The 27,599-nt window shown below is 36.5% G+C and overlaps 1 long non-coding RNA gene across 1 annotated transcript in view; it reads left to right on the top strand.

Annotated features, from left to right (window-relative positions):
- Positions 1–27,599, top strand: part of LOC107518346 — a 391,518-nt gene that overhangs the window by 288,138 nt on the left and 75,781 nt on the right. The window lies entirely within an intron of this gene.

The following is a 27,599-nucleotide window of genomic DNA, read 5'->3' as shown; positions in this document are numbered from 1 at the left end:
TCAAAATTGCTCTAGCCTCTACTCATTGCCCAGATCAAAAGCCGCTTCCACATCGTTAGGTATTTGTTACAGCAGCACCCTGTTTCTTAGTACCAAAGTATGTCTTCCTCAGCTCAGGCTGCCATAACAGTGCCACAGGCTACTTGGCTTAAACAGTGGACATTTATTTTCTTACAGTTCTGGAGACTAGGTGCCATCAAATTCAGTTACTGATGAGAACTTTCTTCTTGGCATATAGACAGCCACTTTATTGTTGTGTGTACTTGTGGGGTGGGGTAGAGAGAGAGTTCTTCTCTCTTCCTATTCTTATAAGCCATTAATCCCATCATAAAAGTCTCACCCTCAAGACCTAATCTAACCCTAATTACTCCTAGTCTCTATTTCCAAATACTATCAATTGGATATTAGAGTGTCAACATATGAGTTTAGGGAGGGCACAAATGTTCAGTCCCTAACACATAGCATCTGATAAAGCAAGCATAGAAAAATGTTAATTGTAGAATTTTAGTGGCAGAAATATGGATGTTCACAGTAAATTTTTTCAACTTTTCTGTATGTTTGAAAATTCTAATAAGATGTTGGGAAAATGTTAATCCAGGCCTTAGCGTAGCAAACTACCTCTATAAATTAATTGTTGAAAGACAGGTAAATTTAGTGGAAATCTGCTTGCCAATTAGCTATGAGGTTAAGACAGAGATCAAGACAATCTGGCCTTTCCGTGGTTCTGATGCACTCATCCTTTTCTGAAAAGTATTATGCAATATGATCAACACTCCATTTGGAGGTTCTTGAGTGGTGAATGAGTGGTCGCTGCAACAAGCTTGGGGATTAGAAGCCTGTGCAGCTAGTTCCAGCAATTCGAACCATTGCTGAACGTGGGCTGTAAAGCAGCAGGTGTCTGGTCTGAAGAAGTCTTCCGGGAACCCTCAGGTTACTGTGTATTACAGATGATGGATTTTATCCAGTTATGTATATGGTACTCAGATGGAAAGAGAATGAGTGGGAGGTTAGTTCAGTGATCTTCAAGTCCAATAACAAATATTAAGTTATATGGTTTGTTTTTTACCTTGTTTAAGAAACAAAAGATACTTTTAGACAGGGAATAATTCAGTAATTACTTCATTTAGTCATTCAACAAATATTGTCTGAGCACCTACTATGGGCCAGGCCCCGGGTTAGGAACTGTGAAATACGTAGACATAAATCAAGGATCCGCGTTGGTGTGCGTCACCCACTCTAGTCACTAGGGCAATATCTGGCCTAAAGCCGTCCTTTACTCCTTACCTTCTCAGGTAGAGGAGTTATTTTGGTTCAGGAACAAAGCAGATTTTTTTCTTAAGGATGAACAATGGAACAACCATAGGAAGTAGTGCACTTTCTGACAGATGTGGAGTTAAACTTGAATCCACTTTGTGACTCATCCTCCACTCTCTTAGATGAAGGTCATGGTAAGATGATGTTTGGAAGTGCCGTCTTATGAACTGCCAGTGTCCTTGGAAGGACAAATGTAATAAGGGGAGTCCCAGCCAGCGGAAATGCCTTAAGTGGATTTAGTTATGTTCCAGATTAAAGTGGGGAGATGGAAAAAGGAATTAAAAATCCTTCAGTTATTTAACCTAGCATTGCCCAGTAGAAGACCACCTAAGGACTGAGGCTGAGAATGATACTAATAATAAAAAGAGAAAATTTTTCTTTATACAGGTTTATATTCCTGAGACCAAATTATAGTCTCTGTAGAGATAAACGTCTCATCAAGACTGAGAGTCAAATCTCTACCCATCTTTTCTCAGGAGATATATTTTAAACTTAGCTCAAGTAGTTTAGTTTTAAAAGGAGAAATAAGATATGTATTTTTACATAATGACTGATCATGCAGATTACCTCTTATTATAATAGTAAATATTATTTTATATTTCTGTCTCCTTTATTCATTTTTGAACCATTAAGATCAGGAACTATTATTTATTCATCTTTCTATTCCAAGTACCTAGTACAGTGTCTCATGATTGCTTAATAAATATTTTGAATAAATTATAGAAATAATTAGTAGGTTGTTTTTATGGACTGAATAACACATTCAGTTCATAAATTCATATATTGTCCCCCTAAATTCATATTGCAGACCTAATCCCCAGTACAGCTATATTTGGACATAGGACCTCTAAGGTAGTAATTAAGGTTAGATGAGGCCATAAGGATGGGACCCTGATGCAATAGGACTAGTGTCTTTATGACAAGAGACATCAGAGAGCTTGTCCTCTCTGTATGTACTCAGAGGAAGGGATCATGTGAAGGCATAGTGAGGAGGCTGCTCTCTGCAAAGCAGGAAGAGAGCTCTCACCAGAAACTGAACCAGCCAGAACCCGATTTTTGATTTCCAGCTTCTGCAACTGTGAGAAAATAAATTTCTGCTGTTTAAGGCATTCATTCTATTGTATTTTGTTATGTCACCCTGAGCAGACCAATACCAAACTATCAAAGTGCAGACGTTATAGCATTTAAAACAATAAAGATGTCAGTTCTAGCTGAGGGAAGGTGGATTATGTTAATGAGGATATGGCATGGAAAAGCCATGAAACATAAAAGATGCTATTTTTAGTAAGGGGGAACATCATGAACACAAGAAGTGAGAGGGGAAGGATAGGAAATCAGATCACAAATAAGAGATGACCTGTTGGAAAATGGGGTTTGAGAATTTCAATATAATTTAATGTCCAGCTAAGGACTTTGAGTTTATTTTCATCAGAACAATCAATGTTTGAGCATGATAGTAATGTGGTCAGAGCAATGCTCTGAGAGGAATGATTTCTGTGTTCAGGTTTCCTGTCTGAGGGTGACTGATACCAGGCATGACTTTATCCATGCTCCCAACAGGATAACCCTATCTTGTATATAATACATCAGCCCCTAAATTCATATGTGGTACTCACATGATTATAGGAGAGTCATTGCTTGCATTACTACTAATACAAAGGTTAGTTTGGGGCCAGCTCTTAATCAAAGCAACTTATCTTATCCATCCAGGGTCAGAAGGAATCCACTGCAGAGGGAACCGGTAGCTCAGGAACTGCCTTAAATTCACCACTGGATTTATTTTCAATTCCTTTGTAATCTCTTCCTTAGAGCAGTAAATTCTTAGCTCACAGGGCTTTGAATTTAATTCCAGTATTTAGATTGTGAGAGCTTTTAATACCTGTGGACTTGGCAGTTGCAGGGAGTAAAATGCATCCCCATTAATCAGAACTAGACTGAGTCATGTTACACAAACCATAGATTTCTACAAGAAAATTAAAAGGCAATATCATTTAACTTCTGCTAAATGTTTTATTATGATTCAGGGAGAGAATCAGGACACTCTATATTGTGTCCAGTGATGCTGCCAAAAATATATCACCCTGAGACACGACAAATGAATGTATAAATAGGAATTGCTCAGAAGGGGTTAGTCATAAATCACGGAATAAGCCAGATCCCAGGCTTCTTTTTTTTGTTACTTAAAATTTGAAATGTTATTGGTAACTTCTAGAAAAACAATTTGGTTTTTGTACAGTACATTAGCAATCTGTGGGAAGTAGGGAAGTATAATTTCCCTTGGTGAAATCAAAGGCAAGATATAAAATTTTCTGGTGACTCTAGGAACATATAAACTACTTTGAAAAATGAAATGGAGTTTGTTAAAGAATAGCAGTGGTGTGGTTTCTAGAATCGTGAGTTTTCATCTTGAACATTTAGAAATCTGGAGTATGATGGGCTGGCTTTGGGTCAAAAATGCACTATAATAAATTGAATTGAGGTAGCAACAATTGAGACTCTTCTGTTGGGATTGTGTAATTCCTCCATAGTATTTCTAGAACACCTTCATATTTTAAAAGAAACTGCTTTATGATGTCCTGAGTTATAGTCCAAACAATTTTATTTCACTAAAGAGAAAAAAAAAAGTTCCTGTTTGTTTTAAAGATATTAAAGTGGAAACTGGGGAATTATGGCTAAAAGACTCTAAGACCAAAATAGATACAAAGTGCTAAGGATTTTGATAACACTACAGATGCTGTTAATGCTAAATATTTAAAATTTTCTTTACATATAATACTCTTATTATACCAGTTACCTTTTTGGTTAAAAGTATTACATTTCCTTTTGCTTAAGAACACAGTGGTTTAGATTACTACTTTTGTTTTCATAAAACCTATAAAGAAGTTTGGAGAGTAATGTTTGTTCAATCATCAATCCCAATACATAATCCCTTAGAAGACGCAATAGTTGAGAAGGGTAGAGACTGACTTTGATTCCCTAGGTACTATAACTTTCCAATGGTCCAATTTTAAATTCCTTTTTGATATGTAAGAAACTACTCTAAAACCTAGTGTCTTAAAATACTCATTAGTTCACAATTCTGTGAGGGTGACCAATTGGTCTGGGCTCAGGTGGGTGGTTCTTTTGCAGGTCCTATCAAGGCTCATTCATATTATTGTAGTCAGCATGTTGGTCTCAGATGGCCTAACTCACATATCTTGAGTTTGGCTGGGGTAACAGAGGCAAATGGACCACATGTTTTCAACATCTGGTAAGCTAGTCCTGGCTTCTTTCTATGATGGCCAAATGCCAAAAACAGCAAAAGAGGGTACATACCAGTATGCAAGCACATTTCAAGCTTTCGTTTACCATGTTTGCTAATGTCCTATTGGCCAAAGCAACTCACATGGCCAAGCCTAGATGCAGGGAGTGGAAAAATGAACTCCAAACACAATGTTGTTTGGCTTTCCTCCTTACAGATTTTCTGAAAATATTAGGAATTTTAACTCTTTTTTTTCTGGAAGGAAGGAGCTGCATAATATTGTGTGTGTGGGAGGGGGGCAGAGGGGTGGTGTATGTTTTGGTCAATCTATCATATCCAACTTTTTCTTTAATGATATTCCAGTGATGGATACATGTCCTGTCTCTACTACTTATTAGTTACATGACATTGGGAAATTTCCTTAGCTTCTTCATTTCCCAGTTTCCTCCTTGCTGCATAGGTTTATTTTGAGAATTGAATGAGTTAACAATTATAAGTCTTGGGAAAATGCCTGGAACACAGTGTGTACTTAATGAGTATTAGTTATTACCAATTTTGGTCCTGTACTTTGCATTAGTTTCCTATTGCTGCTTTAACACATCATTACCAACTTAGTGACTTAAAACAACATAAATTTATTATCTTACAGCTCTTGAGGTTACTAGGTGACTTCTATGTTTCACTGGGCTGAAACTAACATGTCAACAGAACTGTGTTAATATGTTTCCTTGTCTTTTTTCAGCTTCTAGAGGTTGTATATATTCTTTGGCTCTTGGGGCTTTCTTTCATCTTCAAAGCCTTTCATGGCCAGTAGAGTCTTTCATTATACAACTCTGACCTATCACATATTCTTCTCTGATGAACTCTCCTGCTATACTCTCTGACTTGTAAGGACCTTTATTATTATATTGGGTCGACTTGGATAATTCTGTATAATTTCCCCATCCCAAGACCCTTAGTTTAATCATATCTGCAAAGTCCTTTTCCCCCTGTAAGTTAACATATCCACAGGTTCCATGTATGAGAACATGGACTTCTTTGGGGGACTATTATTCTATTTCAAAAATACTTCATCCTAGGACTTGGATCATTTATCCAAAAGAAACATTTTGGGAAGGCTATGCTTAGCAATGACTATTTAGGAAATTGTTCTGTAACAGTGAAGAAATTCTGTCCTCTACAATATTGAGAATCTCTCTTTTCACTCTAAATTGCCAGGAGGAAAAATAGATAAGTAATGAGAAAAAAATGGTTATTTACCACCTATCATTTAGAAGAGCGTGATGGAGAAAATACCATATGTTCACCAAATCCCATTTATTTTCCTCTGGCATTCAGCTGTATCATAGTTCCATTCCTATTCCCTCTAGGTATGATCATAAGACAAATTCTCACCAGCAAAATGGCAGTGATCATTGTCACATCTGAGATGAGGCAGTTAAGAGCAGCTGTGTCTTCCTCATGGTAATTTCCTTGTTGGGTGGCTGCAAAAGGGAGTTTATGAGAGAACTCTGAGGGCCTATGGATGGTCAACACACAAGATAGAAGGATCCTGGGTACCTGAGCATGTGGTTCACAGCCCCCCCTTCCTGTTAAGTTTGCTTCCTTCAGCGTACCGTGAATAATACCAGCAGTTACCCAAACACTGGTCTGCAGAAAGACTCTTGATCCTCAACCCTGCACCCTTAGTAAATGGGGATATAGGTTGTGCTCCCTTTTGACCTCATTTATTTCATTCTCACTCCTGGACTGCAAGCAGAAACTTTAGAGAGTTTGCAAGGCTATAATATAATTTAGATTAGGCATTACTAAAAAAGGGTAGTGTCTGTTGACCTTATCATGTTACTAGCTAGAATAATTTTTACAGCATTTCAGAATTTAAAGAGTTCCAAGGTCTTCTAATAATCATTTCATTTCATCTTAGGCCCATAGAGTTTCAGTGACTTTCTAAAATTTTCTAGTGAAATTCAGCAATGGAACTAGGACTTGAATCAATGCAGCACTGAGGTCAGCACTCAGTATAGTGCCTGGTGTACCAGAGAATCTGTGAGTTGTTTTTAAAAAAATGAACGGATGAATGATGTACTCATACTTCAGTGTCCAGCTCAATGTCACCTTCTATATGGAGCCTTTCTTAAAAGCCCTCATTTCAAAATAACCTCCCCCGTTCCATCTCTTCCTAAAATAGAGTATTGATCCTTTATATAGCATTTAATAAAATCTGCCTGAAATGTTAATTTGCATACATCTATCTAACCCTCAGTGACAAATAGATTTTATTTTATGTGCCAAATTAGATTGGTGGTGATGCTTGGATCACAATATTGAAATGGAGTATGAGATCTTGTCCAGCTCCGTATCATAAATGATTAGTAATCTCTGTCATGGGAAAAGGATTAGAAAATAATGGAACATGTGTCATATGTTTATCAATCCTACTCTATTCTTTATTAGAATAAAAATTTCTTTCAAACAGAGGAACATTGGCTTGTTCTTTGTATCCTATACAGTGCTCAGTATCTTGTATATAATAAAAATGCTTAATAAATATTTGTTGAATTAAATGGAAATGAAATTTACACAATACTGGATCTATAGGTCTCTTAAAACCTAAACCTTCCATATACCTCTCCTCCACTTATTTTTCTTCTTCCCATGTATTTCAAGGTTTTTTTGTTTTTTGGTTTTTGTTTTTGTTTTGAGAAGCACTCTTGAGTTTCTGTGCTTTGTTTACACTTAACGAATCTCTTGGAAATATTAATTAACTTTCTCTTTTCTAGTCTTTATATCACATAAGAGTATTCAAACTAGTTTATCTTTTCTACAAGCACATAATAGAATTAGGAACCTGAAGGAATGAATACCAGTGTACCTCTAGGAACTTTGCCTGCCAAACAAATTTATTTTAAGCTGTATCTTAAAAAAGAGAGAAAAGGAAAAGGAAAGAAAGGAAGTGGTAGATATGAGACAGAGAAGATGAAGATACCAAGTAATGTTGCCTTAGACACAAAGAAATATTTCAAAAAACAACAAAATCTGAGGTTCCAGCCAAATATACTATCTATATTTGAAAATCAGAAGAGATAGGTTTATGCCTTGGTATCCAATTTATATGCTCTCTTGGGGAAAATGCAAATTATTGGTCAGGATGTTCTCTTTAAATAATTACATTAGGAAAGGAACTTACTTGAAGGCCCAGGGCTGTGGGGGAAACACACTTGAATGATATAAAGTATATACTGACTTTCCACTTAAAAGCAAGAGTATAGGAGAAGCTGGAATGCATTATCTGGGGTGTTCAAGAATTTAAATGGTGCTTAAGCACTGAGTTTCAACTCTTATATAGCCGCCTTTGAAGGTTAACTCCATACGCCCATTTTTGTAATCCAAATTTAGTCCTCAGGGCATTTGAGAAAATGACACTGTTGCTTTAGTTTTCCATTTACAAGGGCCTATTGAACACCCTCCCCACCAGATGTCCCAGGGGCTACTCAAACTCACCCTGCAGAGCGCTGAACTCATCCCTACCAGAAATCAATTCTTCTCTATTCTTGTGTTCCCACTTCTGAAGAGGTTTCCGAGCTCTAAATTATTCAGGCACAAAGCTTAAGGTTTTCCATTGGCTGTTTCTTTTTGGAGTTAGCCTTACAAATATTATTATTATATATATTTTTCAACCCTCTGAGGTATAATTGACAAAACAGTAAAATTTAAAGCATACATCGTGTCTCTTCTTTCTCCTTCACCTAACACACTCTTTTAGAAGCTCCGGAAATCTTGTTCATCCTACCTACAAGGCATGAAAGCAGGATCTCTGAAACTGGTCAGACTAAAATTCCAGACCCAGTTTTGCCATTTAATAAGTGTATGACTTGTGTAAGGCACTCACCTCTCTAAGCCCTAGTTTTTGAATCTATAAAGTGAAAATACCTCATAGATTGGTTATCCAGGTTTTCAATGATTTAATGAATGTATACCCCAAATATAAATGATAATTGCTGCCATTATATATATCTCTATTATTGATATTGCCACCACCATCTTTCCTGTCCCCTCTTTCCAAATCGCCACTAATTTCATTTGGGACCTCGTGACCTCTTACACAGAATCTTTGCACTGTGCTCTCCTCTGGCCTCTCTGCCCCAAGGCCGTTGTTCCAATGGATCTTTAATATCGTTTTTGCTCTTACCTTGTTGGCGTTTAGTTCTGACCACCTCTTCTTCCATTCAAAAAGCTTCTGTGCCTCTTCACTCTCCTGTCTCCTGTACCTCAGATTATAAGAGTCCCAAAAAAGTAGGAAAGAGCATTACACAGAAAACTGTACTTCTTTGCACTTGATACTGCCTCAGCAACTCCCACTGAGACCTCAACTCCTTTGAAAAATAAAAATCAGAGTTATATTCAAGGTCAAATCTCAGCCCTCTGAAAGGAAGAGACATGAGTCAAAGCCCTCCTACAAGGAGCAGAAGGGGTGTGTGTGTGTGTGTGTTGGGGAATGGTAATAATAAATTGCCTATTAAAAAATAGTCTGTCTTTCTTTGATATACATTTTCTATCCATTGGTCCTATGAGATCCCAAGGGTCAAGGCAGAATAAATGTGTTAAATCTCAGGCGAGAGCCAAAAATGTCTTTGAACCTCACATATTCAGCCTGAGTTTCTAGAGCAGGTGTTGTAGGTCAAATCCCTATGTAATAAACACTTTGAATTTCGCTAGGCTATACTGGACCTAATGCATCTCCTTCAGGTATCTTCATTGCTGGAAGGAACTAGCTGAGAATTAACGGTTTTGGAGTCTGAGTCAGGTGGCTTTCTGATTGATCACAGGCAACAAAGGCATTTTAGAGCACTTCCTCTCTGTCAGCTTCAGCACATGGCCTGGGATATAAAGATAAGTAAGGGTCAGTTTTTGCGTCCTTGAAGCATTAAAACTTGAGAGAGACATAAATAATAAAGATAAAGCATGAAGAGCGCTGTAAGAGAGGAACATATAAATTTCTATGGAAACATAAATGAGAAAGTAATTAATTCTGCCTATGAGGAAGGTTGTAATTTCCAAGAAACTTAATCAGAATGCATGAAGACAGGAGAGTGAAAATTCAAAAGAGTGTCTAAGAACATGGAGAATGCCTGTGTTAGGGGGTGAGAGAAGTTAGCTAAAAATTAGGCATAAGTTAACTGAGCAAATTGGTATGCATTGCATGTGAGTTTCTACCTTATTCTAATGCATCGTTTAGGCCATCTGCCTAAGATAACCTTGCTATTAATTGTGGGAGTCTTGGACCCTTTTTATGTAGGAAGCATTGTGGCCAAATTGACATCTTAGAAAGATAAAATTAGTGGCACAGTGGGAATCAACTGTGAGAACACTTGAAGGTTTTTGTACTAACCTAGATGAGATGATGATGAAGGCCGAAAAGGGAAGTAATGGTGGGTAGCAAGAAGAGGAAGGATGTGAAAAAAGTTTCAGTGGTATCACTGCAAAGAGTCGATAACTGATTGGCTGAGAGAAGGATCATGAACAGCTCGGAGATTTTTAATATAGACAGTTGGGTTGGATGGTTGGAGATGATATAAACTGCATAGAAACAGCAGATAAATAAGCAAAGATAGGAAGAAAGATGATGGTTTGCGAATATTGAATCCGATGAGCTTTTGTGTATCTTATCAGAAATGCTGTGTGGGCAGGAGGGAATGGGAAATATGAAAACAGGTTAGGACTTGGAATGTAGACTTAACATAAAGGTGATTCACATAAAGGAAAGCTTTGAATGAATGGGGGTGGTGGAGTTCAGCTGAGGGAGTATTTAGAGTGCAAAAAGAAACAAGTTTGAAACAAGTTTGCGAAACTTGGTCTTTCAAGGATGGCACTCTTTGTATTCTTCCTTCAGCCTAGAATTCTACTCCTGGCTTAGCATGTTTCCCAATCGAATTGAATACATTTTGAATTTCATGCACTATTTTGTTTTACGAAAGGTTATAGCTATTTTGTAAAAGTTCTGTAAAAAGCCTATTTTCCTGTCCCCTATGAAAAGGCTGGTAAACTCCTATGTGGTAGGTTTGGAACAGGACATAAGTTCACCCACATTCTCACACAGACATAATTTAAATAGGACGTATCCAGAGGCCACACCATTACAAACATGCAAATGGTGCCAGGTACAAAGTGCATAGTGTGAACACACAAACAGCAATTCATTGGTTTGCTGCACATGAAATACTGTCATCAGGCAGCACTGCCAACTGCTCAGAGGTAACTTTTCCACCAACCCACTCAATACTGGAGAACAATAGAAATGCAGGCAATTGTTGGGGTGGTTTTCCTTAGACAAAAGACTAATTCTTAGGCAGCCAAAGGGAGGGGATGCCCTCCAGAAAAATGGCTGAGACTTGAGCTGGCCCCTTTTACCAGCTCTCCAAAATCCCCATGTGCCTTTGGGGATTTCGAAGAGATGGCAGTCTTCACAAGCGAGAACAGGCGGCTCCTTTAGGAGGGGAGGCATCTTCTGAAAATTTCAAGTCAATAAAAACTTGATAATATTCATAACATCTCATTATAAACATCTCCCAAAAGGCCAAAATACGCCCATGTCACTGTGGCACCAGGCCTTAACCCTGCACTCTAAAATGTGTTATCATTTGGGGGTCTGAGAGAAACTGGTGCTCATTTGCAAACGGATGGGATATTTTGAAAAACAGCCAAATACTGAATCCAAAGCAAACAAACATCCTCTCCTACCTAATGGCACCAGAGGTAGGGGAGCTAAGCAGTGGTATTATGTGTGCCTCTTGCCAAAAGCCACAGGATTTCTTTCTCATTTATTTTAAATCATCCTTTCCAAATTCACCTCAGAGTTCCGATTGCCAAAGCCCTTAAGTTCTAGCGGTCTGCTTTCCTTTTCTCACACCCTTCTAAAATATATTGTGGTATTTGATGTAATGCCAAAGATGGACCACTGGGGAAATTTAGAAATGGAGCCACTCAGTAGTTTGTAACCAAAGAAAAGAGTGGAATATATAATTTCAAAAGTGTTGCCTACCCAGACTATTTCATCTGGTTGTTGTGGAATCTCTGTACTTCCAGAGAAATGCATAGAAGTATAAAGAAAAAAGAACAAAGTCATGTCCCAAAATCCCACCCATAATTCCATCATCCTGAAGTAACCATTGTTGCCATTTAGTCATGTTTTCTTACAGTCACTTTAATTTTCGTTTCTAATGTAGTTCAGATCTCCTAGTTATTTCCTTCATATATATTTTCCCAAATATTTAAAGCCACAGAACTTATTATTTATATTGTATTCTCACAACGGTTCTATTTTTATTTTGTAAATGATGTTAGATGAGAGCTAGAGAGGTTAGAAGACTCACTTAATATTACACAGATAATGAATAATCAGGCTGGAATATGAACTTAGTGTCCCTGGATTCATGTTTACAGTTATTTCTCTACAAACATAGCAAAATTGTGTTGCTAGAATTGTTCAGGTTAAACAGCCTTAATTTCAATTGGTATGTTAATGAATAATGCTGCCTGAACAGATTAGTTTCTGCAGGTGTTGAGCTTTGGTAATGAAGCTCTGGCTTCCTTGCCCCCAGACAACTTTGATTCGGAAGAGTATTCCTTTCTTAAAAGGGTTACTCTACCTTGCTTGGATCCCCAATTTCCTACCACTGAGATGGCGAAATGTATTCACTGGTGGATCCTGATGCAAACTGAAAGCAAGATTCATATCTTATCTTGAAAATAGGTATAAATTAGTTATTGGGCTTCATGAAGAGAAGTATGCTGTCTTTGTTTTATGAGCTATAATTTATACAACTTTAATTTTAGATCTTGTTATTTTAATCTGCTAGTATGGTCGACCTGTGTTTGATACTTTAATCTTGGTTGATGTTTGCTGAACACTTGTTTTCCTGGAATTAAAGCAAAATTAAACATGAATTTCAAAACCATAAATAAAATTTACTTATTTTTCAAAAGTAAAAGTGCTTTCTAGATCAAGACAGAATGTCCTGTTCCAAATTCCAGTCAAGTCTACATATTTGTAATTGAGTTATGACTCCGCAATAGCTGAATTTTATGATGGGAAATTCAGAAACCACCTTTTCATATCATATATCATGTACATATTTTTAAGAAAAAAAATGTTAATTACCTCTTTCCTCCCTGGAATGTCATAGGTACACTCATCATCACTCATTAGAATTGTTGAAAACCACTGGTGAGACCATAAGCACTTCCAAACTCTTTTTCCTGTTCTGGCTCAAAGTTTCTCCATTGAAGTTCTCAATATAGCTGAAAATATGCCTTTTATCATTCATCACCTAATTTGTGTCTACTAGAAAAGAGTGTATCTCCTGACAACAAACTCTTTTGGACAGGACACACTGAGAAAGGGAGAGCAAGGTATTTTTTTTTTTTTTACCTACTGGCTTTCCTTTCATTATGAATGTATAAAAAAGGCTAGGAATTATCCCAGAATCACTCGTTCAAATTCTGCTTCAGGTAAAATAAATTACAATAATATCTATGCTTATAACTATTTTGTCTCATTTTTTCAATTTCATTCAAGTTAGCTTTATCATTGAAATATCATGCATAATTTTATATGTAGCACATTACATACATAAAAACAAAGCTAAATTAATTTTTCTAATTAAAAATGATAAATTTTATTGTAGAATGCTTGACGAATATAGAAAAATAAAAATAATGTTATTTATAAAAAATCTAATTTTTAATGTATTTCTATATTCATATGTGTGTGTGCATGTATGTTTAGAATATACTGCACTTATGTACATTTTTGTATCTTGCTTTTTCACATAGCAGTATCATACAAGCATTTTTATATCTTTAAAATGTTGTAAACATAAAATATTCCGTGGTTTAGCAAAACGTAAGAAAACAAACATTGGATTGACAGAGGCCTTGTGTTTTATGTTGCTTAAGTTACTGTCCCTCTCAGGACACAATGTTTAAAAAAATGGATTTGAAGTCAAAACTGTCTTGGATCCTGATCCTGGTTCAGATATTAATCGTCAATGTGTTAGTTATGTGACCTTAGGTTATTAAAGTTCTTTGAGTTTATGAATCCCCTTCATATACAAAATGAAGTTAGTTAATAATACCTATTCGATAGAGGAGTTATGATGATTAAGGAGATGATGCATGTAAAGGGGCTTATTAGGAGTGATGTACAAGACAGATACATAGGCATTACAAAACAGCTTCATAAGTGCTAAGGTAAGATGAGTACAGGGTCTTATGGGACTAGACAAGAGAAGGACCTGATTCAGACAGGAAGGTCACGGGGCAGAGATCAACTCAGGAAAGGCTACCTGATGGACAGTAGGAAGTAGCCAGGAGTAATAATGGAGTTAAGTGTTGTCCAAAAGGCCACAGAGAAGCAAGAAAACAATTTTATGAGGGGAGGACTTAGGAAAAGAGGCATAAGATAATAGGTGCTTAGGGCATGAGTTGAGCGAGGAGAACCACAGGATTAAATAATGTATGGGAATCAAGGCTCCAGATGAGGGCACTGATAGTCATGTATAACCTACTTTATGAAACCATCTTGATCTCTTCTTGTGGCTCCTATAGAAACACAGAAGAAAATTTTTACCTATAGTCTTAAGATCTTAATATAACTACTCTCACATTTTGATATGTTGAGGTTACTTTTCTGCACATGATTGTTTTTATATGATGTGATTATTCTATATATATAATTTAGCATCTTCTCTCAACTTCATGTTCTACTGGAAACATCTTCCTATATTATCGACTCTTTAGAAACATCAATTATAGAGATTTAATCCTTCTGTTTAACTTCTCAGTCTGTTACAATTGTTTCCTAGTGTTAATAATGTTATGGCATCTTTATCATCTTTTTTCATATTTTACCTTAAGTTCATAGGACAGATACTATGGACCAAAATTATTGTGTTAATTAATGGAAAAGAAGATTTTATTCAATTCCTCAGGGTCCTGATTTGCACATGTCATTCCATCTGTGGCTGAAATGGGCCATTTTGTGGACAATTAACTCATTTTGAACCAGCAGTATCTTACCTTCAATGTACTGCACAGCTTTGTTTTTTACCCCAAACACCAGGAGACTAGCAAGTGCTTTATCAGCCTGTGCACATGTGAAACTTAGCAGTGTGGGGGAATGAGCACCCCAATGGCAACCTTTGACCAAAGCTTTGTTTCAGGTTGATATGATAAATGCACCCATACTCTTTGGATAGACAGTTTAGTGTAGAATTTTGTATGTCTCTTGGGAAGCTCTGATAGAATTGATCCTCCATTTCCCACAGTGGTAACCTTGATACTGTGCCTACAGTCTGTTTTATCCTTTTATCTCCCTCTACCTAGCACCTTATTTTTATTCCCTGGAAACATTTCTCTATAAACTATGTTTTAGGGGAAATCCAAGCTAAGGCAAACACTTTTAAGCATTGTAATACATTCATGTTGTAAAATTACTTTCCAAAGAGATAATCATTCCTTAAAACTTTATTCTTATGAAATTTGATTTTTTAGCTTTTCCTGAGGGTGGAACTCCTAAATTAAGACTATACTTTGGTTATATCTGAACAATAAAATCCTACCTTACTCCATCCAAGTACCAATAATAATTTGTCCTTTTCAAGTAAAGTTGCACCTCAGCTCTAAAAACAAGAAGAGCCAGGCCTCTACCAGTAGACAATGGCTACAAAGGGTCTGTTGCCATATGCCCAGAGTCCAACGACTAGAAGAAACAAAGCAGAGTGCCTTTGCAAGCACAAGGTCCCAACAATGTGACCTGCCACCTGCTTTGAATGTCTCAATCTTACATTCCACTCTTGGCTTTGCCTTAGTCCTGAACTCCAGAAACTCACAGAAGGCCCAACACTGTTGTTTGGGCCTTGCTCCTTTGCCACATGGTGCTGATGGTTCAGCGACTACCCCTGAGCAGTATTCTGCTTCTGGCATTCCCAGCATTATTTCATCCACATCTTCCTAAGCTAGGATTTTTGTTCTCTTCTAATTTATGACCCCTTCTGTTATTGCTATTGGTTTGATTAGAATCACACTCATCAATACGAAATATGTTAATTAAGCACCAAGCTGAAAGATTATTATAAAAAGTTTAGAGGATGAAAAGGAGACTAAGATGGAAGAGAGATACGAGTCTGGGTGGAAAGCTGAGGGAGTCCAAGAGTAAAAATTGTTAGATCCTAGGCATGGAGTACCTTTGGTGTACACTTTGTCACTTAGATGTCCAGCTTTCTTCACCAATGCCCACTTGAGCATAAGAAGCACAAGCCCTGTATTTCTATGGATGTCTAAATTGCCATAGTTTAAGAATTTCTGAAGAACAGTTATAAGTTACACACTATACCCTTTACATTTTACTGAATAAAAGGCCATACTTAGTTTAAACATTATTGTACTAGCAAAGATGAATAATCTTAATTTTTTCACTCTTTCATCATTCATTCATTTAAGAGCTGCTCAGGAAAGTATAAAGAGGTCACATTCTTTATAGAGATGCCTCTTATCTGATTACATTTTATTTAACTGCAGGTACATGTCCTTGCTGGGTCCTGACCACCCTGAATTATTCATAGTTAGAATTTAAAACTTTCTTTATCTAGAAATCCAACTCTTGCCTTGCACATATTATATAATCTGTTTGTGTACTTTAGAGATAATGATATTTTTTATTATGCCAATACTACCTGCAGTCCATACCATTCACTGCAGCTTGTGAATATACTTACTTATTCTTTGATTGTTTTCATCTAATTATTTTTTCCAGTGAGTAATGAACTGGAAAAAGAGGGAGTTTCAGTTGTCATTCTGTGCCGGGTAATCTCAAAGCTGCGATGTTCGCTGGTGCCAGTGGAATTCTCACCATCATGAATTCATTTGTTCGACAAATATCCATTGAATATTCCACCAGACAGAATACCACAGTAGAGAAAATAAATGTGGTCCCTGTTCTCATAGAACTTGTGAACAATTCTGGACATATCTAACTCCAAGTTTGAGGGGAATTAATTTAATTATGGTACCAGGTAGAAGTTGGGAGGGGAGTTTGGAACCAGCGTTTAAACTTGGAAATCCAAAAGGAATGCTCATGCTTCTAAATATGTGGACAAATTGTCAAGGGATTGGTAAACTCCAGTGAGTTCAAGGCAGAATATGAAGGTTTCCAGTCACGTTGGGGAGAAAAAAGTTTTTTTCCTGTCTCTGTCTCCTTGGGCAGTCATTTTATCACCCTGTATCTCACTTTGTCTTGAGTATAAAATAAGGAAGATAGTTATTTCACAGACTTTTAAATATTAAATGACTAAATACGTATAAAGCACCCAGAATAGGGAATGGTACTTAACAGGCACTCAGAAATATTAGCTATTGTTATTGTTATTGATGCAACATGGAGGCATGAGAAGTCAATATTTTGGATTTTGAATTCAGGTATGCAGTTTTCACCCATGAGTCTTATTTTGAGGTAACATGATATTGGCTCTGTAGCTCAACTAAAAGGTTAACCAGAGTGACGGGAGACAATGAGAGCCTGAGAAGCAATTCAGTGCAATGCTGAAGGCAAGTGCTATAAAGGCACTATGAGAGAAAGGACGCCTACCCCAGAGATGGTGAATAAGGTTTCATAGAAGAGGTGACAATGAAATGAATTTCAAAGAATAAGGAGGGTTCAGTCATGAAGTGATTATAACTGTTAGGGAACAGAGTAAGGTGTTTGAGAAATAGCAAATAATTTATTCTATCTAAGGTATACTGTATATTTGGGGTAATGGTGAAAGAAGATATCTAGAGAAGCAAACAAAAGCCATGTATGTAGAGCCTTCAATGAAAATTACTAGTTAGGGGAGGCAACTAATACTAATAATACCATACTGTTAATAGATTAACCCAAAAGTTTATTTTTTGATAATTTAGCTGTTTAATGTAGATATTCTTTGAGAGATTTTCCATTCAGTGATGCAGGGATCCAGGATCCCTCAATTTTGTTGCTGCATCATCTTGGATACCTTAAGTAATGAATTTCTCTTCTGAATCCTTGCATGCAGGCTAAAGACAAAGGAGAGAGAAAGTATGGAGGGTTAGACTGAAGGTTTTTATAGTAAGCCTGCGAGTGGCGATCATCACTTTAGGCAACATTCTATTGGCTAAAACTTGGTCACATGGCCACATCTGATTGTATGAGAGATTGAGAAATACAGTCATCCTTTCTGTCCAGGAGAACAAGAAACAGATTTTGATGAGCACATAGTCTCAGCCACAACAATGTATTTTTTTATTTGAAAATATCAGGCAGACTGAAAATTTTATTGATTGGGAATGTGGGCCTTAGAATCAGACAGAGCTAATCTTAAATCCTGCTTCTGCTATTTACCAAACCTCAAGTAAATTACTCAGCTTCTCTGACTTCCAGTTTTTTCATCTATAAAGTTGAAATAGCTATAGTACTCATTCCATGAACATATTGAATAAAAATGACTTGATGTAACTACCAGTTTATTGAGTGTTTTCCAGGTTCCATGCACTAAGATGGCTCTTAGGAGTATATTATTTCCCCTCATTTGCTCAAAAAACCACAGAAACAATAGCTTTGGGGGCTCAAAGATGAAGCAATAACATATTTCTGGGAAAATAGTAGGAAGGAAGAATTTCTAACCCTTGCTTTGGTTCTTGTGCATGAAAGCTGAGTGTGAGTGGCCAGACCTGCAGGGGCAAAAGGGCCCTCCAGGCAGATGGAAAGGCACATGCATATTCATTAACTTATTCATTCATTCAGCAAATATTAATTGAATGCCAACTATGTGTCAGGCATGGTTCTAGACACGGGATATTTAGCAGTAAACAAAATACACATTTGCCAACATTATGGAGCGTAGATCCTAATGGAGAAGATAAAAATATAAGTGAATATATCAATTATTAATTTTAAGAAAAAAATATAATTTTGATTTATATGAATTGATATGGAGGAGTGTCCATGATAGATTTTGAGGAAAAACCTAACTTAAACAGTAATCTAAGAAATATGGTCCTATTTTAAAATAAAATTCTTTAAGGATATGTATTTGTTTATATGCACATGGAAAAAAATTGTCAAGGAATGGACACCAAGTTAACATTAGTCATCTCAGGGAGCTGGAGTTGGTGAAGGAGAAAGGAGTAGAGTATTAAGTTTTTAAAATATTGTCTCAAATAATAAAACTTATTATCGATTTTAACGGCTAGTAAAGTAAATCCAATCATTAAAGATCTATGCCTGTGATATGTGAACCTATGGATGGTCCATCTCCCACAACGCTGTGCCATCAATAGTCTCACACAAACAAGTAGCAGCAGATGAAGTCACAGTGGGGTTAAAGTCATGGTCCTGGATGTGTCCCTGACATCGTATCCATCAGCAGCCATATTGACCTGAGTAGTAGGACTGATAGTGTAAGCTGTTATGGAAGGGGAATGTGAGTGGTTGGTGACAATACATTCTTCCTTGTCCACTACCCTCTGTAAGTAGGCCTGTTTTGTTATTTTAAGGGTCTAAAATCGGCAATGCACTCCGTTGTCCCTTGTGACTTAATTGAGACTTGGATCTATGCCCTTAATTTCAGAATCATCACACTGTACATAAAAGTTAAAAATCTAGGTGCTCATTCCATTCAGAGTAATGTAATGGAAATATCTCAGGTTTAGAGCTTAATCTATGACTTTTAGCACTTTAAGAATTTATACTTCACCTTTAAAGGCAACACAATAGTACAAATACAAATTGTAGTTTTTAGGGTAAAATGAGAGCGGTAAGGACCAAGTGAGCATATAGCACATGCTAACGACAGGTAATCTCACAGATTTTGGTCTCTTTGGGGACCATTAACCATCCCTTCCCTTCGGCTATTGCAGGGCACACAATAATAGAGACACATGCCTTGGAACAAGGCATTATGCTATAAGCATTTTGTTAATGTTTTCTCTTAGCCAGCATTGTCCCTGGTGAAATAGGAATGGTTTCTCCATTTCTTAGATAGGGTAACTGTGGCTCAGCAAGTTCAATCACATGGCCAGAGTCACAAAGCCAGTAATTACATCTCATTCTAATTCACATGAGCTTTCCATTTAGTCACAGACTTCTGTGTATAGAATGCCATTTCTAGGATTAAATTCATGAAGCTTGCATTTCCTAAACTGTGTGCTGAGGCACCCCAGAGTTCTGCAGCTAACTTATAAAAGTGCTTTTAAAATTTTCAAGAAGAGCTCAGGGATATTTGATATCTTTCAGAAATCATGTTAACTACTATCTCCAGATAGTACACAGTTTCAACGTAAGGTCACAATACATCATTTTTGATGATGTTACATCTTTGCAAAGTTAGGATTTTTGTTTAAACGCAAGCACGAGGTGTGTGGGAGGAGGAGGTATATGGGAACTCTCTGTACTTTCCACTTAATCTCTCTGTGCTCCTATAACTGCTCTTAAAAAATAAAGTCTCTTAAAAACAAAATAAAACCAAGCACCACATGAAAACTAATGTGAAACATAAAAGTGAGAGTGGTGGTGTTTTCAATGCCATTCCAAAGTTTGAGAGGTTATTCAATCAGTGCTCAAGAGTCATACACTTCCCATTAGTACTTTTGGTTATATAAAAATGAAATAAAATATTTTCTTTTCTATATATTTTGTGAAATAATGACTAACAGAATATGAATACTTATTAAATTGTTTGTATCCAACTACTTAATAAATAATCGTGGTATTTCTTTTGGCTGTGAAAAAAATTACTATGACACAAGGGTGCCATGAACAAAAATCATTTCAGAGACTCCTTACTTAGCTGTGTTAAACCTGCTAAACCCTTTCAGGATTATAAGTCTCTGTGACATATTTCTTTCTGTCCTATTTGAATTTTGAAAGCAAAAGCTGCTAAGTGTAATTTAGTCTGGGAATGACACATGGTGTATCATATATCATTCCTTTTGCTTGTACACACAATTCATCACTTAATTTTATGTTTTATATTTATAATTGTTTTTCTATTTATTTGTGGCTATCTACATTATATAGCTCTTGATGACATTGAATGGCTTATCTGTTGTGCATATGTGCATATATATATTATACATAAATTTGTTCTAAGCATAGAAAAAAATTAGATATACATTCCCTTGTTAATAATAGTTACTTCTAGGGATGTTATTTTATATAAATGTTAAGTGGTCAAATTACGAATGGGTTTTATTGTTTTTCTGCATGTTTTTCAACATTTTTCAAATAGGCAGTTTTTAAGACATTTTGACTGATAAATATAGCTATGTAATGAATCCTATTGCCCTTTGCACAGAAAGATATGGAAACTGACTCTGGAATAAAGATTTGGGTTGGGTTCCTTAGAACTGTTCTCAGAGATTAAGTCAAATTTTATTTAGCAACTTCTGTATGCCAGGCACTGTGTTACTTGTTTTCACATATTATTATTGTATTTACTTCTCATAACTATCTCAGTAGGCATTATTGTCTTTTACAAATAAGGAAATGGAGGTTCAGTTCAAAACTCTTGGATTCCTGTCTGGTGACCTTAACATTTTAACTTAAGCCAATCACAAAAACCACATATTGTATAACACCATTTATATACAATGTCCAGCATAGAGACACGAAAGTAGGTTAGTGCTTGTCTGGGGCTGTGTGTATGTGTTGAATTAGGATAGCTGAAGAACCCGTAGTGTCTGCTAATATATATGGGTTTCTTTTTGGGACATATCTGTAAACATATTAAAATTCAGTGAACTGAATATTATAAAATTTGAATTTTATGGTATGTGGATTATATCTTAATAAAGCTAATTAAAAGATAAAAACAAACTCAAACTCTCCATTGTTTAAGCTTCAAGGACAATTTTAGCATTGTCTAATAAGCCTTCATGTTATAGTTTAATCCAAAGAACTTAGAAGGATCCCAGAAAATGCTTAAAGGCAGTAAACTCTACCCTGAGATGATATTTTCTTGTTGGATTAACTATTCCTCTTTGAAAATGAACATAGCAGCTTCTAAATATATAATTAGAAATTGGAATATTTTGAGTGCAGCGAGGCCAGGCAAAGGGTGTTATCCAAGTTATTGCATCCCACATCTAGCATGGGGCCTAACACATAATGCCTACTCAACAAATGTTTGCACAATTGAACATGTATCAGTGACATTCAGTGATGATAGCCTCTTCCAGGGAAGAAGAACCCTTTTATAGAAAGAGTGGTATGTTTCCCTGAGATAGTTTGAACAAGACACATTACCCATTTGTGTTCCTAACCCACCCTTTGGGTTCCTATACGTGACTGAGAATCTTCTTTGTCATTACTGTTTAATTATCATAGAACCTCTAATCCAGGCCAGAAATTCCTCACTGCCTACAGTTCTTTCTACTTCAGAATGTGTATCTAATAGCAACCAATTACTTTTCCTATTTTCTCACTTTGGAATCTGTTTGGGGAGCTGGGAATTGCTATCGAACAAAATCAGTAACATCTGTGACGAAGGCTACACGTGGGGAGAGGTAGGGGGCTAGACAGATTTCCTTCCTGGTTAGGCTCTTTTCTTCCACAGAGATTGCTCTGGGATAGTTACTTGTAAGGCCTCCTCTGACTTTTCCAATGTCTTTCTATCTCTCCCCACCCTCCCTTTTTCTCTGAGGGGAAAAAAAATGAAAATTTGGTGTTTAAGAAGTCAAGTGAATTAAAGGAAACACTCCAGCCTTCTGAAACATTTCCGTTTCAAACACATAAAAAATAATTCCAAAAGAACAACCCCACTCTGCTTTGCTTCCAGGTATGGCTTTGATTTTCATGTTGGCATGCATCTTACACTTCCAAGAAACAAGGCTCAATGCCTGAACACTAGTGCTTTTTCAGATTTGGCCATAACAGAGCTAATGCTGGAGCTTGAGCTTCAAAAGATTAGAAACCACGTTCATTCTTGTACTCATCCTTAAGCTACATGGATCTGTCTTTTATCATATGCAGAAACACAATTTTGTACTCAGAAAACATCCGAGATGGAATGGTGTCAGATGATTTTTTAGGAAAACAAGGGAAAGGAAATGATCCTTTAAAATTTATTAAATAATTTGTTCTGGATTCTTTACCTTTATTTTTTTAAGACAAAAGTCTATTCTGTATTCTTTGGCTCAACTGGTGTCTTGATACATTTGCAATTCTCAGGAAAGGCAAGTTCAAGAGTGGAAACGATGGTTTTGTTTTTGGGGAACTAATTTTGTTGTTATTGAACAGCTTCTGCTCTTTAGAGCAGACAACGAAAGTGTTATTATCTGGTTTAGGGAGCTGCTGATAAATTATTCATACCACTAATGATGAATCTGAATCTTCCTGGGGAATACTGTGACTTATTTATTTTCCTTGTAAAAAATGAAACCACTTTTGAAGACATTTCTGGCACACCTGCATGCTTGAGGCAATCAGGTGTGATGTGTTCCTGACACACATCCCTTTTCCCTTCCTTCTCCAGGCTATGGATTTAAAAGAGAAACCTCTGGATATTTGGTCTTCCTTTATATGATAGACATACTTTCTGAAGTGATTTCACCAGGCTGAGAGAGGAGGAACTTATCCATAAGCTACTTATGATTAAGAATATGACACCATGGATCACATTAATAACTAAATTGCCAGTTGCAGATGTACATGCCTTTGAAATTGTTAGGAGCTTAGACAATATTAATAAGGAGACTAAGCTATTAATGTGAAACTCAGTGAGTAGTCTTTATTGAGAGCTTACTCTATACGAAGTACTTGGTGCATGCTATCTCATTTAATCCTCATAACAGTTTTATTTTACTAACAAAGAAACTGAGTCTTAAATACGCTAAGTAATTTTTTTTTGGGGGGGGGTGGAGGGGTTATTGCTTAGGTAGTAAGTAGTAAAATTAAAAATTGAATCAAGACTATTACTTCAAACCCCATGCTGTTAACCACATAGCCGTTTCCCAAGTCCTACTATGTGGCAAGCCAGATGCTAAGTGTTGGCAGTATAAAGGCAGGAAAGTCATTGCTCCTGCCATCAGCGAGTTTGCATTTTAAACTTATATCCTTTGATTATACTATTCATTTACTGGAGAACAGTGACTGAGTGCCCATCCTTCTGCACTATGCTATGTCTATTTTCATGCAACAAAATTTGGGATATGTCATCTGACGTAGAGTTTAAATAATGAGTTGGAATACAACAGGAGAGAATATTTGAATTGGGATGTTTTGGTACTGTTTGTAAAGAGGAAGAGGGAAAAGTAGATGGAAGAGCCAGTTATCAAAAGAGAAGCTACTAAAACTGAAGGAATAACACTTTTGGGGTTTTCATTATGAAGAAAATTATGCCATGTCCAGCCTTATGCAGAAAATAAAATCTTCATTTGGACTCAAGATTGGCAAGTAGAGAAGTTGCAGGACAGTGGAAGCCAAAGCTCTGCCAAATACTTTTAAAAGATGCTGAAAACCTGGCAGTTGGTTAGCAAGGAAACACGGAGGTGACAACCAGAAAAATCCCCTTCTCCTTTGCCTGAGACATCTGTAGAGTGGACTAACTCAGGAGTGAAGCAGAGAGAGGTGAGAGGATAGAGCTCATTACAACTTCCCACTCACTTCTTCTCATGCCAAATAGCTAGAGGTGGCAATATCTATTCTGTTTTGGCATCGTGTATGATCTCTGTAACAGGCAAAATTTTTGTAGAAAAATTGTTGGCAAATTAACTTCGCACAAATGTGAATTGTTTCTGCCCTTTGGTGGTAGGAAATGTCACTTTCTTCCATTGTTAAGAAAAAAAGTTTTAGGTTCCAGTTTTCAATCCTGACTCTTCCATGGCTTTTCTTGGAAGAGGAGACCAAAAATGTCATTCGGTAAGAGGTCTTTTTTACGTAGTCTCTGCTGCGGTGTCATTAGTCAAACTGCTCTTTTCAACAGGATGTAGAAAATTAGGAGAGAAATATTTCCCTCTCTCCCCAAGGAAGGCAGAGAAAATGGACATAAAAAATTAGAAACATTTGTATAATAAATCACAAGAGGCAGTTGGAGGAGAGGCAAATTTGCTTTAACTTAAATACACGTAAATTCAGCCCGAGGTCTTCCTTGTGAAGCTAGGCCCTTCAAGGAGATTAGTTCAACTCATTAGACTTTGAGTTGTTACCCACTCTGTGTCGGGCCCTGTGCAGGGTGACATGTGTGTTAATTAGACTAGGTTATGCTGCAATAAGAAACAATCCTCAAGTATCAGTGGATTAAAACCAAAAGTTTATTTTATATTTAAGGTACATGTGCAATATAGGTTGACAGCAGATCCGTGCTCACCAAAGTCACTCAGGGATTCATCTCTACATGTACTGCCCTAGTCACTAAAGCAGGAAAAAGAGATATTGTGAATCAGTAACACACAATCTTAAAGCTTTTGCCACAAGTTATAGACACCTCTTCTGCTTCTATTGCCTGGTCAAAGGAAGCTATCTGCTACTATGAGGTGGTGAGGGAGTAAAATTCTAGCACATTCGTGGAAGGAGAACCAGAAGTATTTGGCGAGAACTCTGAAGATTATTAGTATAGGCACACGTGACGATGCACACACCCCACCTCCAATATAAACTCACATGTGCTATAGGATAAAGAAAACGGAGGTGTGCATCATTCCAGCTTACCTGGAAAAGAAGAAAACTGAAGCTTGGGAGGGAGGAGCGTCTGCAAAAAGTTGATGAATTGATTTTATTTTTTATTAGTTTTAGGAAAGTACTGATGAAATCCTCAATTCATCTATTCCTTGTTTAGCTAACTTGTGTCATATAGTTACTATGTAGATGAGAACTGTACTAGAGGATTTAAATGTATGATTTCATTTAATCCCCTCAAAATCTTTATGAATATATACTATTTTTATTTATATATCTGGTATCACTATGGACTCACGGATTCTTTTTTCATTCAGCTATTCATTTTTGATTATCCTATTGTCCTAGATTGAACCAAAGGAACCACTTCAGACTGACTTCTATATCTTTTTCTTTTTAGTCAACTTTATTGAGATTTAATTTACATTCAGTAAAATGTACCCACTTTAAGTACTCCTAAGAACAGTTAAAGAATTGAGGACATGGTATTAGAAGTTAATATCATGGGGTTGGTGTTAATACTAGTTTTCAAGAATGCCAAGAAACTTGAGCTATATTAAGTGAATATCACAACAGGTTTCAAGTAGTCAGAAGACTTTGAGGGATAGGAGGAAAATTTGAGTTTACATTCTTTTCATCATCTTACAATTCTAATCTGTCTTCTCTAATGTCATCTTCTCTCTGGTTTTACCCTATGATCCAACTATTCTATGAATTTTTGTACCTCTGGGCCTTTGCATGTACCATTCTTATGTGGTACCAAATTGCTTGTCTTTATGGAAAAGTACAACTTTTTATTTTCTAAAGACTCAGTTCACCCACTCTGGGAAGCTTTCCCTGAAACTCTTTCTTATAAGCCGCCATTACATGTTTCTATCAGAGCAATAATTATGCTATGCCATAATTTTTAGTCTCTGAACTCTTACAGAGAGGGACTGTTTTCATCTATATTTTCGGTATCTTACTAATGGTTGGATTCTCAATATTTGTTGAATGAATAAATTGGATGAATATTTATGCTAATGTCATGACTGCACATTCCTTTTTTTTTTTTTTAAGGGGGGCATCTATAAGTACAAGCTCTTGATTTCACAAATTTCTTATTCAAAAAAAAGCAGCCAACAGACTAAGGTAGAGAAGGTCAAATTGTTTAAATAAATGTGAATGCTCAGCATAGACTTTCAGGTCAGAGGCATACTTTAGAGATCTAGTTTTGAAACTGAAAGTGTTATCTTGGCTCAGTTTCCTAATATTTTTAATATTAGTCTTTTTAAAATGGAGATGATCAGGCAGGTTTTTTTTTTTGTGAAGAAGAAAGTTAATATATATAAATATCTCAGCTTATGTTAGTGCTCAGTTAAAACCAGCTTTTGTAGGTGGTCTCCTTGTACTTTTAGAAACTATCCAAAGTCACTGTTCTGAGACGTCTTTCTAGTTTCATGAAGTATTGTGTGTAATATATTAAAGAATGACTTTCATGCCTTAAAAGACTATTCCTTTGAAGAACTGGGCTGGTGACCATCTAGTTTAGTAAACACCACACAAGTGGGTAGAGCATACGCATGTGAAAAGTTTGGGCAAAAGACACAACTATCCACCTTTTCCAGTTTGGAGAATGGATCAAGGGTCCAACAGTTCATTTCTTCCAGCCAAGCCTGACATCAAATATGCCTGCATTTATTGCTTTCAGAAATAATTAGGTGTTGAAAGCTCTGACTAGAAGGATTAGAGATATGAATAACAACTTGACAGATCAAATCAAATACATTCTGATTTGATTACATTACTAAGTCAATTATTATTTCTTGTCACATTAATTATGGCAAGAGTTATAAAATGTGTCTTCCAATAATTCCCTAACTAAATCATAATGGCCATATCTTCGTGGCAAATCTGTGTGAGATCAAGGGTATATCTCTGTGCCGACAGTGAGGAGGGGGTAAAAAGAGGGAAGGATTTCATTATTAATTTATTGAATATTTGTTAAGCACTCTTTCTGTGTTAGACACCGGGCTTTGTTGTTCATTTTAGGGACACAAAAATAAAAAGATTAAGTCCCTGCTACCCTCTAGGAGCTCACAGCTCTGAGTGTAAGGTAGGCCTATAAATAGACAAATTGTTTTTAAGATGCAGGAAAGAGGTAGAAGGCACTGTTAGAGAGTAGAGAGAGATTTAATTCTGATAGTGCGTTCAGAGAAGTCTTTACAGAGGATTTTCTGTGTGGATCTCATGTTATCTTGTTTCAATTCTACCCAGAAACTGGCTAAAAGATAGTTTGCTGAATATTATTGCTATTAGAATAAATGACCCAGGAACATATTTAAAAGATGCACCAAGAACAATCACATTGTCACTCTG

This window comes from Rousettus aegyptiacus, unplaced genomic scaffold (genome assembly GCF_014176215.1).
Source record: "Rousettus aegyptiacus isolate mRouAeg1 unplaced genomic scaffold, mRouAeg1.p scaffold_m13_p_1, whole genome shotgun sequence".
Taxonomy (NCBI): domain Eukaryota; kingdom Metazoa; phylum Chordata; class Mammalia; order Chiroptera; family Pteropodidae; genus Rousettus; species Rousettus aegyptiacus.
This window is presented reverse-complemented; position numbering and strand designations above follow the sequence as displayed.